General features: G+C 58.3%; 1 protein-coding gene across 1 annotated transcript in view; it reads left to right on the top strand.

Moving 5' to 3' along the window:
- Nucleotides 1-4950: 4950 nt before the first annotated feature.
- RARA (retinoic acid receptor alpha) overlaps nt 4951-16289 on the top strand; it is a 43393-nt gene continuing 32054 nt past the window's right edge. The window contains exon 1 of the mRNA XM_004707134.3: nt 4951-5033. The gene's annotated coding sequence lies outside the window, so the exon portion shown is untranslated. The remainder of the gene's footprint in view (nt 5034-16289) is intronic.

A 16289-nucleotide genomic window follows, 5' to 3' on the forward strand; every position in this document is an offset into this window, starting at 1 on the left:
GCGGAAGTCGAAGCGCGAAGTGGCGAGGGTTCACTGTATTTATCTCATTAGGCAAACTAATCCATGTTCACTCCAGGTCCTCTCCTGGGTCTGGTTTCCAGTGGCGTCAAGTGGCAGCTTTGGTTGCGTCAAGTGGCAGCTTTGGTTGAGGACAGCAGAGGGCACTATTATAACACTGGCTGCCTTAGGAAGTGCAGGCTTGGGGCTGGGGCAGTTTTTGGAGGGGCAAAGGGACTGGACTCCTGTTGGTGTGCTCTTAGAACTCAAGCAACTGCTTGTGTGACATGAGTATGAGGTCCAGGGACCAAGCCTCTGCTGTCTCCAACTGTTCTGCTGCTTGCCTTCTGCCTCCCCAACAAGGCCTTGCATTTAGGAACTTGATACGAGCCCGAATGGCCGGCCAGCCACTGTTGTGTTCGTCCTACCCCCCATCTCTGCAATGTGATCTGGGTTACAGCAGGTGGTATGGGTGAGCAGAGCCTGCTGAAATGTACACTGCCCTCCTCCACCCCCACATTCCCCCTGAGAGCGTCCAGCCCCTCTGAAGCCATTCACAAATAAGGAGCCTCGTTCCTCCAGGACCGAAAAGGTTGGAAAGTGTTTGGGGCTGTAAGGGTTAAGCATAATTGCAAAGATTGTCCGAAGGCTGAGGGAAAGCAGAGACTGAATGGGATTGAGAACAGATGCGAGGCTTGATTTAAATTACATTTTATTGGATGCTGCAGCCTTAAGAGACGTGACTGCTTTACAGTTTGTTTCCACACTGTGGGCAGCTGCTGTCTGTTCTGTGTCCACAGTGGGTGCCTGCCCAGAAACGAGTGGCCTCCCCATCTCGCTGGGGCTCAAGTTGGGAACAAGGCTTGCCTCCCAGTGGGGCTGCTGTGAATCCTCCTCCAGGGCTGCCAGCCAGAATCACATTTCTCTCCCGGCCCCTTCTCCCCTCTCCCCCTTGTATTTAGAAAGAGGGTTCCCGGTGTATTGGGTTGTTAGTTTCCTTCGGTTCTCCCTCCCACTGTCAATTTCTAGGTCATTGCTGCTCTTAAGACCTCAGCAATTGGAACAGGGCTGGTTCTGTCAATGAAGCGTGAAGCCGACTTCGAGTCCCTGTGTGGCGCCCACTGCCCTTGCAGGAGCAGAGACGTGTGTCAGGGAGGACCTGTGCCATTTGAACAGTTAAAGGAAGAAACGCTTTTTCTAGCTGGCGTTTTTCCTTAAGCTGAGGGTGAGGTGGGGTCTTCAGTGGGCTGGGAAGAGCTGGAAGCTACCAGTAGGTGCCATGGGCACAGGCTGCTTCACATAGCATGGTGGCAAAGATGCTGACTGACCTTGAAGGTGGGCTGTGTTTCTATACCCTGGCTCCTTTTGTTCCCTACAGCAGCAGCAGATAATGCTTCCCTCCATCTGCGGGGAGGTAGTGCCCTGGGAAACAGACATGTTAAAGCTGGTCTGGGTTTCAACCCCAGAGCTGGCTCCGTGAAGACTTGCCTCTGGCTACAGAGCTGGTAAGACTGAGGTCCAGGCCCCCTCAAGATCACAAGAGTGGCCACTGCCCACCCTCTGTGGAGTGCCCTAATACAATATGCCAGTAAGAACGGGGGAAGAGGGAATTAGACAACCTAGGGATTAAAAATACTCAGAGGGGTTAGTACTGCCACCCAGGAGAACTGACAGCACCAGGATTGGAGTTAGAGTCCCATGTGTATCTGTCCCCACCCCTGCTTGTTAGGCCCTGTGGGCTCATACCCCTACCCCCATTCACAAACGCTACCTGTTCATGCCCCCTCTTCACCATCGGTCAGGTTAGACCTTTGGGAACCATATGCAAGGTAACCAACGAAAACCACCCAAACCTGCTGCAGAGTGAGATGAGCTGGCATCCCAGAGCAGAACTGCTCGGTAGGCTTTTCTAAGTGGTCCGGCCCTTGTGGCAAAATGGGCTGTGTATGGGGCTGCTAACAGTAAGGTCAGCAGTTTGGTGCCACCCACAGCTCCACAGGAGAGCATCTTCCATGAAGATGTGCAGCTCAGAAACCCACAGGGCCAGTTCTGCTCTCCTATACGGTCTCAAGGAACTGGGATTGACTCCAGGCAGTGAGCTTTGGCATCTGGCATCAGACTGCCAGGCCCTTCTGTAGTACCGCCATGAGGTGGGCTTAAACTTATGCCCCCAGGGACTTCATCAGCTCCACGTACCGTATAAGATGGGATGCTGCCTTTCTGTTTCTGAGGACAGCCCTTATCTGGAGGCCAACGTGACTGGCACTGGAGTAGCACAACCCCCGCACCTGGCTGGTGCATTTTGACAGTGGAGGGCTAGCTGTTGGCGTCACCTATTAAGTCCCCTTAGCGCCCTCTGATGCAGTGTATTTTGCTTGTGGCCACTTGCACATTGCCCTAGGGAAGCCTTTGTTGTGGGAGGAGTCCTGCCAACAGACGGGAGAAGGGTACCTGTCTGGATGCCACTTAGCAAACCCTATGTGTTGGCCAGAAAGTGCCTTCAGTTAGGAGAGGGTTAGGGAAACCCACCTTTGATTCCAGAGCCTGAGAAGATCCGGTGCCCCCTCCAACACTTTGCCTCTTAAGCTACCAACAACCTCCTGGCTCTCTCAGAAGAGGTGCCTTCTGAGGGGAGAAGCCATGCCCCCTGGTCTCCCCTTGATTTCCAACCCCAGCCCCAAGGCACTGGCAGCAGGAGCTAATTGGGTGCAAGGGGCCTGGGTAGAGGCTGTCTGAAGCCTGGCGAAAGGAGAGAGCAAGCTCCTTTTAAAAAATGCTCTAATTGAGTTCTGAATCAGCCTCACTCCCTTTGATCTCTCCTCTGTTTCCCACACTGCCTGAAAGAGCTGGATCAGCACTTTATAACAAGGGTGCGCCTGCTCCCGCCCTCCCTCTCCTGACGCTCTCTGCTGCCGCCATCCTCTGCTTGTCTCCTCCAGTTAAGATAATGAAGATGCTGAGAGATAAAATGTGTATTTAATAAGGGTGGGGGTAGGGAGGCGGAAAGGGGCAGCCAGGGCCTTCTCTAGTTTGGGGCCCAGCCAAGACTCAAGCAGAAAGCAAAGCTGGAGTAAGACTTGGCCGCAGGGTGTGGGGGTTTCTGGGCCTCCATCCAGCTGACTTCACTGCCTGCAGTTTGCCCTAAATTCCCCCACCTCCACCCTCTCACCCCCACACTCCCAGTCCCTTCTCTCAGGGCAGGCTCCCAATGGGAGAAGGGCCTCTTGCTCCAACTTTTCTTTGCAGCTGGTGACTTGGCCATACTTCCCGGTGGTGTCCCCCACTCCAGTCAGCTGCAAGGTCAGGCTAGGGCAGCCCCCTCTAGCCTGGGCCTGTAGAAACTGGGTTCCCAGTGGGGGGGTGAAAAAAAAGCTGGAGTTAATGAAGACCAGCTGCTTGTCTGGGTTCTGCCTCCAGCTAGCTGGAGGCCAGCCTCTGGTGGCGGTTAGAGGTATGGTGGTAGTGGTGGGCTGGGGGTGGGGGGGTGACCTCCATCCCTGGGCAAGGAGATCCTGTGGCAGGGGAGGCTTGTGCTTCCCTGGAGTTCGGTTTTCGCCTCAGTTGGTATGTATCTGTTTCCCCCCACCCCCCCTTCCCGTATTCTCCCCATCACACTCAACCCTTATTGAGCTTTATAACACTAGTGGTGGCCCAGCTGAGATCTGAGGCTCTCCAAGCCCTTTTGTAAACACTCATTAACTTGGCCTGGGAAGAGCCAAGAGCCCTGTTTAACAGCTGGGAGACAACTGAGGCACATTAGGGTGAACGCTTGACCTGAGCTCACCCGGAGTCTCCACCCTGGGGCCCTCTGTCCTCACCTTTCCCCAGATCCTCCTGGCCTGCCACAGAAAGGCCATGTTCTTGCCCTCAGCCTTTCTAGGAAGCCGCCTTGCTTTCCCCCTTCCTTGAAATCTGGCTCCGAGTTCCCCTGGCCCTTCACCCCGTGACACATTCCCTGCTTTGGGCCCTCTGCAGGCGCCCCATTGTCATTCTGACTTCTCCCTTTTTAGCTCCCAAAGTTGCTGGTGGTCCTCAAAGCCCATCTGGTTGTGTAAGGAGAACCCTGCCCAAAGGGGTACCTGGGAAGATCTTGCTTCTCTTTCATGTGTTCTTTCTGGAATAGATTCAGGATGCTGTTGCGGATATGGGCAGGGTTTCTGGGTCCTGTTCTTCCACTGACAACTGCTATTTGGGACCCTGAGTGCAACCCGAAGTCTTCTTTTTCTGCTCCTTTTTCCTTCCCCCTGCCGCGCCACGGAATTGGAATCATACCCCCATCTGGATATGTGTATTTGCACACACCCTTCCCTCCCTCCTCCCCCAGACACACACACACACCCACCACCACTCCCACCACCCCTTCAGTCTAAGAGAATAAAGCCCCCGCCCCCAGTTCCTAAGTGTTATTCAAGGCATCCTGTCCGCCCCACAACTGCTGGAAATCAGATAGCTGTCCCCCTGAGGTGGCTGCCTGGTCCTTTGGAATAGTAGGGAGGGACGGACCCGAGAGCCTGTCTGTCTGCATTGGAGGGGAGAGTGGACAGATGTGAGCACTTTCCAAAGAAGCATGCCCCCTCCCTAAATTCCCAGGAGGAAAGTGAGTTGAGGAGAGCTCTCTTACCCCATCCCTAGCACCACAGCCGATCTGCTAGGGGCAGCCGGACAGGAGTATTTGCTCTTGCCCTTCGCTAAATCACCTCTGATCCTTGGGCTGTGGGTTTCAGACTAGGGGCTGCTCCTGTCCCCAGCCTGTGATCAAGACCCTTATTTTTCTCCCTATGGGTGATATTCCCCGCCCTCTTCCACCCCTATCCCCCAATCAATCCTCAACTCTGCACCCGCTGACCCAGTCGGGCTTGTAGGAGAGGGCGTGGAGAGCCAAGCGTCTGGTGAGTGGACTTTAGGACCCAACGGAAACCAGTGCCTCTTGCAGCAGCCTAACCCAGAAGCTGGGGGGAATCCTGAATTGAGCTGAGAGGGCTTCCCCGGTTCTCCTGGGAACCCCATCGCCCCCCTGCCGGCACACACCTGAACAGGTAGGATCACGCGCACCCCTTCTGAATTTTCCCTAGGCCGCCCTCGGCCCCGGACCCTGGGCTTCGCATCCGGCAGCCGCCGCCTCTCCAGTTCAGGCTTTCCCCATCCCTCCTCCCCCACCTCTCAGCGTAGTCCTCCGAGGCAGGAGCTTGGGGACAGGAGGATGTCTGATGGCTCCGCGCCCCCGGCAACCCTGCACCCTGCAGCGCCCTCCCAACAGGCCTCGAGGCTTTCCCCGGTTCTCCAGCAGCTACGACTGGAAAGTAGGATGGGGGTGGGGGGTGGGGGCACCTGGCAGGCCCCACGCCCTGTACCCTCCTTTGCAGTGTTGCCTAATACCCCTTCCCCCACCGCACCTGGACTGGAGAATTGTGGAACCTGGGGAGGGGGGAGGGGGGCTGGGGCCTGAGGGATCTGAGGCTCCCAGTGAGGGGGGTCTCTCTCGTGCCCTCTCGGTTCCCCAAGCCGAAGGGTTCAGGACTCCCCCCACCCTCCACACACACTTCCTCCTCACCTAGTAGGAGAACTCCCATCCCTTCCAGGTCCAGCTCACACCTGAGTGACCAATGGCATTACTGGAGGGGATAGAGGTCATGGGAGTGTGAGTGGCCTTGCCCACTAGGGAAAATCACATCCGTTTTGAGCCCCTATCCCTGCCAAAGACGAATAGCTATTGCAGAGAATCCCCACCACCCCCTCCCACACACCCGGGCCTGTCTGTGGCTGTCAGTGGGTTTGCTTTGGACAGAGGGACAGACGGGTGGAAGGATAGCATGTGTTGAAGGGGAGGGCTCCGTAGTGTGGCTGGACCAGAACAGACCCAGCCCAGATGGCTGGGAAAGGGGGTGTGGACCAGATGGGGCGGCTCCTGGGTTCCTTGGCTTTCCCAGCCGCTGGCTCCTGGTGTTACCCCAGAGCTGGGAAGCCCTGGCAACGCAGCCAGCAGCTGCCCTCCTGCCACCTTGCTGGGAGAGGGTTGCATGGCACCCTCTGTTTACAGAGCTGGGGTCCTCCTGCCTGCCTGCCAGCAAAGATCTTAAGGCATCTCATTCTGGGTTGCTGGGTTTGCTGGAGGGGTGAATGACTGGTCTAAGGAACCCTGAGTGAGTCTGGCTGTTAAGAAAGTAGCCTGGGGAGGGGTTCAAGTGGAAGAGAATGGTCACATTTGGGGGGCACCCTTCTAGCTCTCAGTGTGGGGCGGGGGTGGGTGGCATTTGGAGAAAGGATGGAAGGAGGTCGGGGTTCAGGTCTTTCCAGCTGTGGCTGCCCAGAGGGAAGTAGAGGCTCCGAGTGTGAGCAATGGCCAAGGATTTGGACCCCTGAGAATAAGGCGCCATTGTTACACTGCGCCAGGTAAACAGTGTACCCATCCAGGGTGCCCTCCTCCCTAAGCCTCAGTTTTTTCATCTGTAGAAATGACTATTGGTAGCAAACCCTGCATGCAGGTTATGCCTGTTACCAGCAAGGACAGATGTCCCCCCAGGACCTTTTCCTTCTCCCCTGAGCCCTGCCTTTACCTTCCCGGTGCGGACGTCACCCTAAAGACCTCACACCCACCAAACCCACTGCCATCAAGCTGCCTCCTGGCAACCGTGTAGCTCAGAGTAAAACTACCCTGAGCGTTTCCAAGGCTGTACATTTTCACAGAAGCGACTGCCTCTTCTTTCTCTTACAGGGCAGCCGGTGGGTTTGAACCCCTGGTGGCCTTTCAGGAATGCACTACTAGGGCTCTTAAGAACATCACAGACAAGATCCCATAAAACGTAAAGCTTAGTGCAAATGTTGTTGATGGCTGGGGGCCTTCTAGGAGAGCCTCCCCACCCCCAAATCTAGGTCAAACACTCTGCCTGCAGTTTCCTTGCCCAGCCAGGTCAGAGGAACCTGCAGGATGGTTCCCCCGAGGCTTCAGAAGTCCCTTGATTTGGATTGTGGCTGTCACCGGAGAGCTTGTGGCCAGGAAGGATGGGTGTCCCTCCAGCCTCCCTTCCTCCAGGCTCCACACCTTCTCCCCTGAGCCCTGCCTTCACCTTCCTTCTGCCATCCTTGCTCAGCGTCCTTGTCCCTGTCTCTCCCCTGCCCAGTGGCCTCCTTGTCCGCTCACTGGGCAGAAGCCCTAATCAGAATTGACAGCTGAGATATGTGTGGCGGCTGAGAGCAGGCAGGCGGGAGAGAAGCCAGCGGGAGGATGGGCTGAGGGCTGCCCCTGGCACTGCTGGTGCCTTCCGGTGCCACCCTGGGCCTGTGGACTCCTTAACTTTACTTGGCCCTGGGGAAGGGGTGCCAGCGGATGCTCAGGAATGATGGGCTGGGGTCTGGAGATTAGGGGGAGGGCACTCTGGGAGGTGAGAGCCAGATCGCCCCACCTTCCTATCCCAGAACCAGCATTCTTCCTTGTTTGGCCCAGCCCCCAGGCACCTAATGGGTCACATCTGGGAGCTGCAGGGTGCCCTGCCCTGTGCTCCCCTCCCCTAGAAGGAACGAAGGTACTTCTCTCACTTTCTCTCCCCTGGCAGGCGGGCTGGGCACCAGGAAGCCTGGTTTCCCGCCGCCTCCTGGGGCCTGGCTGGGCTCCCCACAGGCCTCCGGAGTCACTCAGCTGGGTGAGGGCCTGCCTCCTCCCAGGTCTGGGAGGGTGTCAGAATCCCAGGTGGGAGAGGCGTGGGGGCCGGAGCCCCGGCACTGCAGCACCAGATGCTCTTCCCTCCTAGCCTCTGACTCAGCTTGGGGGCAGCAGATGCTGGCGGCAGGGTTGGCAGCCCTGTCCAGCCTGGCAGGCATGGCCAAGTCTCACCTCCAGGCTTCCAGCTTCTCATGTGGGCAGCCAAGATCTTCTCTATTCTTTTTAGCCCTCCCCCCCACATGGTATCTGGGGGGTGACTCTCAAAACCCCTGGGTTTACCCACACATTTTAGGGGGCAGGAGACTAGCATAATTGAGACCAGGGCACTAATCTGTTTTCCCTCCAGCTGGGCCAGGATAAAGGAAGCCAGTACAAATTTCCCCATGCCAATTCCCTCTGCCCTCAAAAGACTAACCGGTGGAGCCAGGCCTGCCCTCTCGGTGCCCACAATGTGGTTGGCACTGATTTGTCAGAAATTGGGAAGGGTTCCCTCTCAACCGCTTGACTCCTCGCCCGCCCCGCCTCCTGCCCAGCAGGGGCAGCTCTGTGACTGCAGGCACTTAGGGGCAGGCCTTCCCCTAGGGAAGGGGTGTGGGATGCCCCCGAGGTGGCCAAGTTGGCACTAGCCCCAGGCTGGAGCGCTGGGCATGGCTCTGAGCTGGGAGTCTATGGATCAGGGCAGGACAGGGGCCTCCCTACCCCCCTCATTTCCTGCTCTTTGGGCAGCTGTGGGCGAGAAAGGCTGCAGGGACTATTTTTAGTTGGTCTGTCCCCTGGCAGGAGGGACGTGCAGAAAAGCACAGCACAGGCTGAGGGGCTAGCCAAGGTGAGGGGCAGCAGATGGAGCGAGGAGGTTTGCTGGCAGGGGCAGGGCCTTGCAGAGAGGGGCCTGATGCAGGTAGAGGGCTTAGTCCCCTGGGCTCAGTCCAGCTGGACTTAGAACTAGAAGGGCCTTGAAAGCCGGTGCCCCCCACTAGACAACCCTGCCTCCTTACAGAGGAGGAAACTGAGGCCTGAGAGATAGGACTGCCTCTTAGCACCTCTTAGCTTTTCCCGGAATCCAGCCCCCCCTGCCCTCTCTTGTCTTTGCCTCTCACCACCCAGGTGGGGCCTCCCTGCGCAGCCAGGAAGGCCTTCGGTCAGGCTCTCCTGGGTGGCACCTCTGCTTGTTTGTGCTGGGTCCCCCGTCCAGCCCATCAGGCTTCTCTTGACGTCCCCACCGGGTGAAAGTGTCTTGTATCCAGCCTGGAAGCCCATGGGGCTGGGGTTTGTTTGGGTGGCCTGTAGCCACTGGTGTGACCCGAGGGGCTGGGCAGGTTCCAACAGGTGTGCAGGCTGGCGAGCTGTGGGGTTTGGGGGCACCTTTGAAAAGAGGCACCTGGCCCAGCACCCTCAGTGAAGAGACCCAGGGAGGGGAGGGCTCTGACCACAGTGCCCCGGTGAGCCCGTTCCTGCCAGACCAGGAACTCCAGGTTGGGGAGGTGGTTTGCCAAGCCCACAGAAAAAAGGGAGCCAGGCTTCTAATGGCAAGTGAGAATAGAGCCTTCCCCACCCCCCCCACCCCCCACCTGGAGGTCTATGTGCTGGTGGTGGGAGCAGAGGATGCTAGAAGCTTCACTGGAGCATCATGGTCCTTGCCTCCTGCCCCACCTCATCCCCAGAGCTACCATGGTGCCCAACTGTAGAGGTGCTGTCCCCTGGGCCACACAGTGAATGGCACCCCTTGGACTTGTTCAGGGCCCTGTGTGGGGCACCTATCCCTCAGCTCCAGTTCAGAGCCAGTTGGAAGGAGGTGTTCTAGACAGGACTTTAGCCAGCACATTACCCCCCTGCCCCGCCTCCCGTGCCTACCCTATCCCCGTAGTGAGATCCCAGTGGGCCAAAGTGGTAGCCAGGAGCCCGCCCTCCCTCTGTGGGGCAGGGGTGGTGGTGGTGGATTTCTCAGGCCCTGGTCCCTGGTCTGTCCATCAGGTGGATTGTCATGTGCGAGCAATCAATACATAGCCCATAGCGCAACTGGATGCAAACACTGTGGCTTGGCCACTCCCCTTGGGCCCTGCCAACTTCTGGGACCTAGGCAGTCATGGGAGCCCCCCTTGGGCTTCCCGTGCCCACAAATGCACACATCTAGAGGCTTGAGCCTAGAAATGCATTGTGTTGGCGTCTCCTCTCACATGTCGGGCTGGTTTGAGCATGACAGATAGCCCTGAACATTCATTTTCTAGCCTGGGTGGAGAGGGTGGGGGCTTAAAGGGCAGTAGGCTGCCAGCCAGAGGTGGGGAGGAAGGCAGGTGGGTGAGGGAGCCGGTGCCCCTACTGGGAGGAGGACTAGCTGGGGAAAGGGATTGGGTGACAGCCCACCCCCATCAGCACTGGTAACTCAATCCCCGCACCCCGCCCTCAGCTTCCCATCCTGCTGACAACTTCAGCAGCTGCTGGCAGAGCTGGGCTGGCAGTGTGTGTGAGTGCGTGTGTGGGGGCTGAGAGGGGCTGTGGGGGCAGGAGTGCTGCCAGGACATGTTAAAGGAGACTCACTGCCTGGGTACAACTTGGGTGGCAGAGGAGGTGGGGCTGGTGGGAGACTAGGTGGTGGGTGATGGGCAGGGGAGCAGGCTGCAGGAGGGGAGGGGAGGCCAAGGGTCTCACTACATGCATCTACCCTGGAGCAAGACCTGGCAGAGTGGGGGTGGGCAGTGGTGAGGGGACAGGGTGGGTACAGCTATGGCTCACCCCGATGCTGAGGCCTGAGCTTCACCAGCGGGCATAGGGAACTCTGAAGGGCACAGCCGACCCCTGTCCCAGATCTCTGGGCTGTGCCTGCCAGACATCACAGTCCCTGTGACTAAGTCACTTCTGTCCTGGCACTGGCAAAGTGCCAGGCTCAGCTCTTCTCGGTAGGTGAGTCACTGCCCTGGCATCTCCCCCGGATGCAGCTGAGTCACCAGGCGGCTGGGCCCTGCCTGCTGGGGAGGTGGGCACCTTGCTTGTGCTTGGGGGAGGGGTTATGCAGAAAACCTCCCATGGCTTCTCCCTGGCTCTCCTGACCTGGCCCCACCCACAAAGCTGCCAAGCAGGGTGTCTCTCTGTGTGGCCCATTTGGCAGTGGGGTGGAGTGAGGGTGGTGAAGGAAGAGGCAACAGAGAACCCGGTGGAGTGGACGTGGGTTGTGTTCAGAAGGAACAGGCGCCAGGAGAGGAAAGGACGATGGGTGGGAGGCCAGCTCTGCTGGTGACACGCTGTGTGACCTTGGGCAAGGCACTTGCCTTTCTCAACATGGGTTTCCTCAGCGACAGTGGGAACAGGAGCCCCTCCAGGCGAGAGACTCTAAGGAGCTGGGCCACCAAGGAGTGCCTTTGGGGATGAGCTGTGGAGGTGGGGGAAGGGAATGTGGACTGGGGAGGGCCCTTTCCAGAGGGCTCCCTCAGTCAGCCCACCTGCATCCAGGTGGTCTTGGAGGGGCAATTGCTTCCCACTTCCTGTGAAGCTCCCAATGACAGGATTGGGCTTCTGGAGTCTGTCCAGGCTGCTCACCTTGGAGCCTAAAGCTGTCTTGTATCTTGTTTGAATTGGGGGTTGAGGGGTTAGGGCTGTTACTGGCCTTGGCCCTGTAGGCTCTCTCTCTCTTTTGGAGGGGCTCTCCTCCTGAAGCCCACCTCCTGTGTGTACAGGAGCAGAGAGGTGGGCCCCCCCTATGGGGTATCTGTCCTGAAGAGGGAGGAGACCCAGGCCCTGTGGCCTTTCCCCTGTCCTCCCACCTCCTGGGTATTCTTCCCTCCTGCTGAGGGTCCTTGTGGGCCAAAGAGGTTAGGGACCCTGTTAGGTCTCTAAGATTCCAGCCCATCCCTCCTTGCCTTGCCACCTGGGGACCTCTAATGCCTCCTTGAGTCAAGCTGCAGTGGAACTGGGCCGCGGAGCAGGAATACTAGTACCGGGGCCGTCTGGGCGCCCAGTGGCGGCAGTCTTGTGTGCAGGGTAGCTGAGCCGCTGGGATTTAGTTGGCCGGTGGGTGTACCCCACAACTGTTTCTTGTTCTAGGATGTGCACAAACTCCTGTCTTGCAAGTGCTGATTCCTTGTGCTCCTAAGTACCTGCAGACGTGCCCCGCGTGTGCATGAGGCTGCTTGACTGTGCGGGAGGAGCCTACCTGGCCTGCAAGCACAGCTTGCAGGTGTGCACTCCTTGCCAGCCCACGTGGGAGGAGCCTCTGCAGTTTGTAGCCGTGAGCCTTCCATCTAGCCTGGAAGCCAGTCTGGTGGGACCTAGACCTAGAAGGAGCCTGAGGGAGGCTGGGGGCGAGCTGCCACTGAACCCCTCCTAAGCTCTGCGTTCCCCACCCCGAGCAGGGTGGCGCCCCTTGTCGTAGGCTGGGCTCAGACTGAGCGGCCACTGGCGGGGAAGGGGTTAAGCGGCGGCGTCCACATCTGGGAGCCATTGGCGCATTCCTGTCCGCTGAGCGCACGTTTGCGGATGGATCTGGATGGGACAGAGCGGGCGGGGCCTGGGCAGGCGGTTCACACCGGCGGGCGGACAGACGGAAATCCAGACGCAGCCGGAGACAGTCCGGGCCCAGCGGGCGGGAAGGGGCCTGGGCCAGTGCCGTCACGGCTGCCCTGCCGGGGCCGTTCTCCTGCTGGGGACCGCGGGGCAGAACCTCCTTCCCAGAGTCTGCCACCCGCCAGTGTGGGGGGAGGTCGCCCTGACATGCAACCTTAACAAGGTTGGGGAGGGAGACTACAGATAACCTAAATTCTAGGCTGAGCCCCGCGACCCATGGGACCCTGGACAACCCCTCCTCTGTCAAGCAGGGGTCGTAGGACTGGTGCATTTGAGAGCTTGGCCAGTGATCTGGCTTCTTGTTGGGGTGGAGGTCTGGGGGAGGGCACTTATGGTCACTTCACCGCCCGGGAAAAATGCGGGAGGCGGGGAGGGTACCGCTGGGATCCCGCTTCCTTACCGCCCCCCCCCCACGAGGATCCTACAAAAGGAGCCGCTACCGGCTAGGAGGCGGCTGTGGCTGGACTGGGGACTGCGTTCTCTGCCCGCACAGAGTGACCCAGGCCTTACCCAGTGGGACCGCAAACCCTGCGTGGCTGGCAGGAGCCGGGGCAGTCTGCACCCCCTACTGGAGGACCTGAGAGCCACCGCCGCCCTTCTGAACAAGGGACTTGAGCGGGGCCAGGCTTCCCTGACCCACTGGAGCCGGAGCAGCTCGGGCGAAGTGTGGTCGGACACGCGGGAGGTCTGCACCTGCACGCAGTTACTTTATTGCACGTGAGAAAAGACGGGAGAAGGGAAGTGACTTGCTCAAGGTCTCACAGCGGTCAGTGCTCACCGGTCCTTGGATCACGATTATAATTATGGGAAGCCGCTGGATCCACCCACTTCCATATTACGCCACCCCACCCCCCTTTCCCGGGGATGTAAGGGGGTGGCGGGGGTGCACTCCATGCGCTTGTGAGTGTGGGGGCTTGTGGTTGGGAGAAGCAAGTGTAGGATACCACGCACCTCACTTCTTTCTCCACCAAACTCCTTTTCCATTTCCCCCCTACAGAGCTACGTTCTCTAGACTGTACTTCAGCAAGGAGGGGGAAGATTCTTCCAGATTCCCACGGTCCTGGCGTCGGGTACACGCTGCCCCTTTAAGAACTCCCCCCATTCCTGGGCTTAAGGAAAGGGGGTGGGCATTAATCTGTGGCTCCTCCCTCACAATGATGATTGGCTCGTGGATGGACAGGGGCGGGCCTGAAAAGAGGGCCTCCACCCCCTTTCTCTATACCCTCCCCCCTTAGCCGGGGCTCAGGGTAAAGTTTCAGCTTCAGCACGTGACTCACCATGGCCGCTGCTATCGCCCTGTGCCCCTGAGTCTCGGCCCCCAAGACGGCTCCTCTCTCCGGGACGGACCCCACACCCCTAAAGCCGCCGAACAGCACCCAGGCACCCGGTTACGGCAGCCGCTGCGCCTGCGGGCGCCCCAGTCATCCTGTCCCCTCCCTCGACTGCAAGGTAAACTCTTCGCCCTGGGATTTAGGGGAGCCCCCTGGCTCTAGCTGACTTGGAGACCCCATGGCCTGCCTAGGAGAAAAACTGCAGGCTGGGGCGTAGTGCTAGGCGCAGCCCCACTTGGGAACCTGGGGTTTCCTGGGTGTCCCAGCCCGCTGCCTTGTTCAGGGTGGGGGAGCCCCGTCTGTGTGTCTGTCTGCGCTGGTCATCGCGTGCAGCAATGAGGCGTCTGAGTCTGTCTCCCGCGCGTGTCCCTGGCGCCCAAGCCGTGGCACCGCGTGGATCTCTCCAAAAACAAGCTAAACAAAAAGACTTTCAAACCTGTTTGGGGAGAGATCGGATGCCCAACAGACTAGCCCCCTCTCTCTCTTCTGTTATCTGAGCCGCCCTGTGGTTTGGGAAGAAATCAGCCTGGGGGGCCCACAACCACCACCCCCCCAAGGACCCAGGCTGGGGGCGGGGCCCGTTCAGCGGGTGTTCCCCATGGAACGAAGGGAACCGGTGTGGCGTGAGTGGGTGCCCCTGGACCCAGTGCTGCCATGGGGTTATGGAAGCTTTTTTGAGATGGGACGATGGAACAGACTGGCTCTTTTCGGGGACCTGGTGCCACCCACGAGGCGGGGAAGCTGCTAGCCAGATGTGTGTGTGTGAGGGGTGTGCTAGAGCACCAGCTTGGGTAGGGCCCCTCCCCGTCTCTCTGGGTATTGCCTGGCTGTCAGGCTACTCAGTGGTATGTATGGGTGTTAGGACCCTAGTGTGCTGGGCTGGTGGTAGAAATTAGACCCTTCCCCCAATAAGTAGCCCCAGCCTTGGAGAAATTTCTCAGTGATCCATCCTGCCTTGGATAAGATGCCCAACATGCTGACATCGCGGGGTACCCTCTCTGCCTGGCTCCCACTCTCTATAACTAGAATGTCTTTTGCCTGCTGGCCGTGTGCACGTATGTGTATGTTGGAGGGAATTCTTCCTGACAGCATGCATCCCCCTCTATCTCCTCAATGGGGGCACCCCTCCCCCCAATTATTGCCGCCAGCCTCACTTCTGCATCTCACTGCCACCCTCCTCCAGTTTCCTGGTTAGTAAATTCAGGGGTCTTTCTTGCCCTCTTTCCTAGCTACAAGGTTGTTTGGGGAAAGGGGTAGAGTCAGGAGCCTTAGATCCTGCTAGGAAATTGGGGCTCAGGCCCCAAACTCTCCCCCAGGGCAGTACTTGATGGGGAGGCTGGGTAGGGGAAGCCCTAGGTTGAAGTGAGTTGGGTGGCTTGAAGCACTGGGGCTTCCCCTGGGGGAGGTCGGGATGAATCTCGAGGTGGGACAAGGGGAGGAAGATTTGGAGCTGGACGTGTGGTGTGGTTCTCCTTCCTGAAGCAGCAGGGGTGGCAGTGGAGTCAGGTAGTTTGTGGCTGTGAGTGACGTGATGTTGGTGCACTGGGAAGGAGGAGCCAGGGTATCAGGGTTGCCTGTGAGTTTGGGCAGTGCCCTGTCCTGAGACAGAGAGGTCACTAGGGTCAGACTCCAGCCCCCTGGGAACTGAAGATTCTTGGAATTGGGAGAGACTTTGAGGATGTGATTCAGTGTGCATAGGAGGTGGTCTCTTGCAGGGGTGATGGGGAGTTGCAGGTGCAGTGGAACTCTGGGGAGACTCTGGATTTGGAATGTCTCCATCCTGACCCCTTCTTCCCAAACCAACCCACTTCCCTCAATTCCAACTCAAGAATGACTCTAAATAAATCTTTATAGGAGCAGACAGCCTCATCTTTCGCTCACAAAGTGGCTGGTGGGTTTGAACCACCAATCTGTGGTTAACAGTCTAATGCTTAAGCCAGCATCACTAGGGCTCCTTGGTTAATTATCTCCTCCAGTCTCCCCTATATGTGTGTCCCTTCACTTTTACCCTAAATGCCCCTGCGGCTCCCCTGGGACATCTCTCTAGTGCAGTAGTTCTGAACCTTCCTAATGCCTCGACCCTTTCATACCGTTCCTCCTGTTGTGACCCCCGCAACCATAAAATTATTTTTGTTACTACTTCATCACTGTCATTTTGCTACTTTTATGAATTGGGGGACTCCTGTGAAGGGGTCACTCGACCCCCAAAGGGGTTGTGACCCACAGGTTGAGAACCACTGCCCTAGTCCCTCTGTTCCTCTTAACTCTGTGACAGTCTGGCAGGAAGCTAGTTGCGGGCTGCCCCATTCTGGTCACCCCCCTGCCTCCCCCGCTGGGCACAGTCACCCACACGTGCCATGACGTGGTTCCTGCCACCCTGTCTGGTGTGAGGGAGACACAATTGCTGGAGTGGCCCTTTTAGGGGGCATTGACTCAGACTCCAGGCAGTTAGTTCCCCTACAGGCCCCCCAAACCATTTGGTCTTGGAAATTGGCTTTCTGGGACTCTTGACCCACACACATACCACTCCCTGTGGAGTGGCTCCTGTGGTTCCCAGACCCGTGATGAGGTGAGAAGGGATCTGGCTAGAGATGCAAGCTTCAATGCTCACGTCCCTGTCCCCAGGGAGCACCGGTGGCAAAGTGGGTATATGGGGGCCTCTGTGGGTGGGGGGTGTCTGTCTAGGACACCTGTCAAGAGTTCACAGTCCAGAAAGCCACAGGGGCATTTCTACCCTGTCCTGTGGGGTC

Source organism: Echinops telfairi, unplaced genomic scaffold (genome assembly GCF_000313985.2).
Source record: "Echinops telfairi isolate 266 unplaced genomic scaffold, ASM31398v2 ScPeMD7_7458;HRSCAF=8496, whole genome shotgun sequence".
Classification (NCBI taxonomy): Eukaryota; Metazoa; Chordata; class Mammalia; order Afrosoricida; family Tenrecidae; genus Echinops; species Echinops telfairi.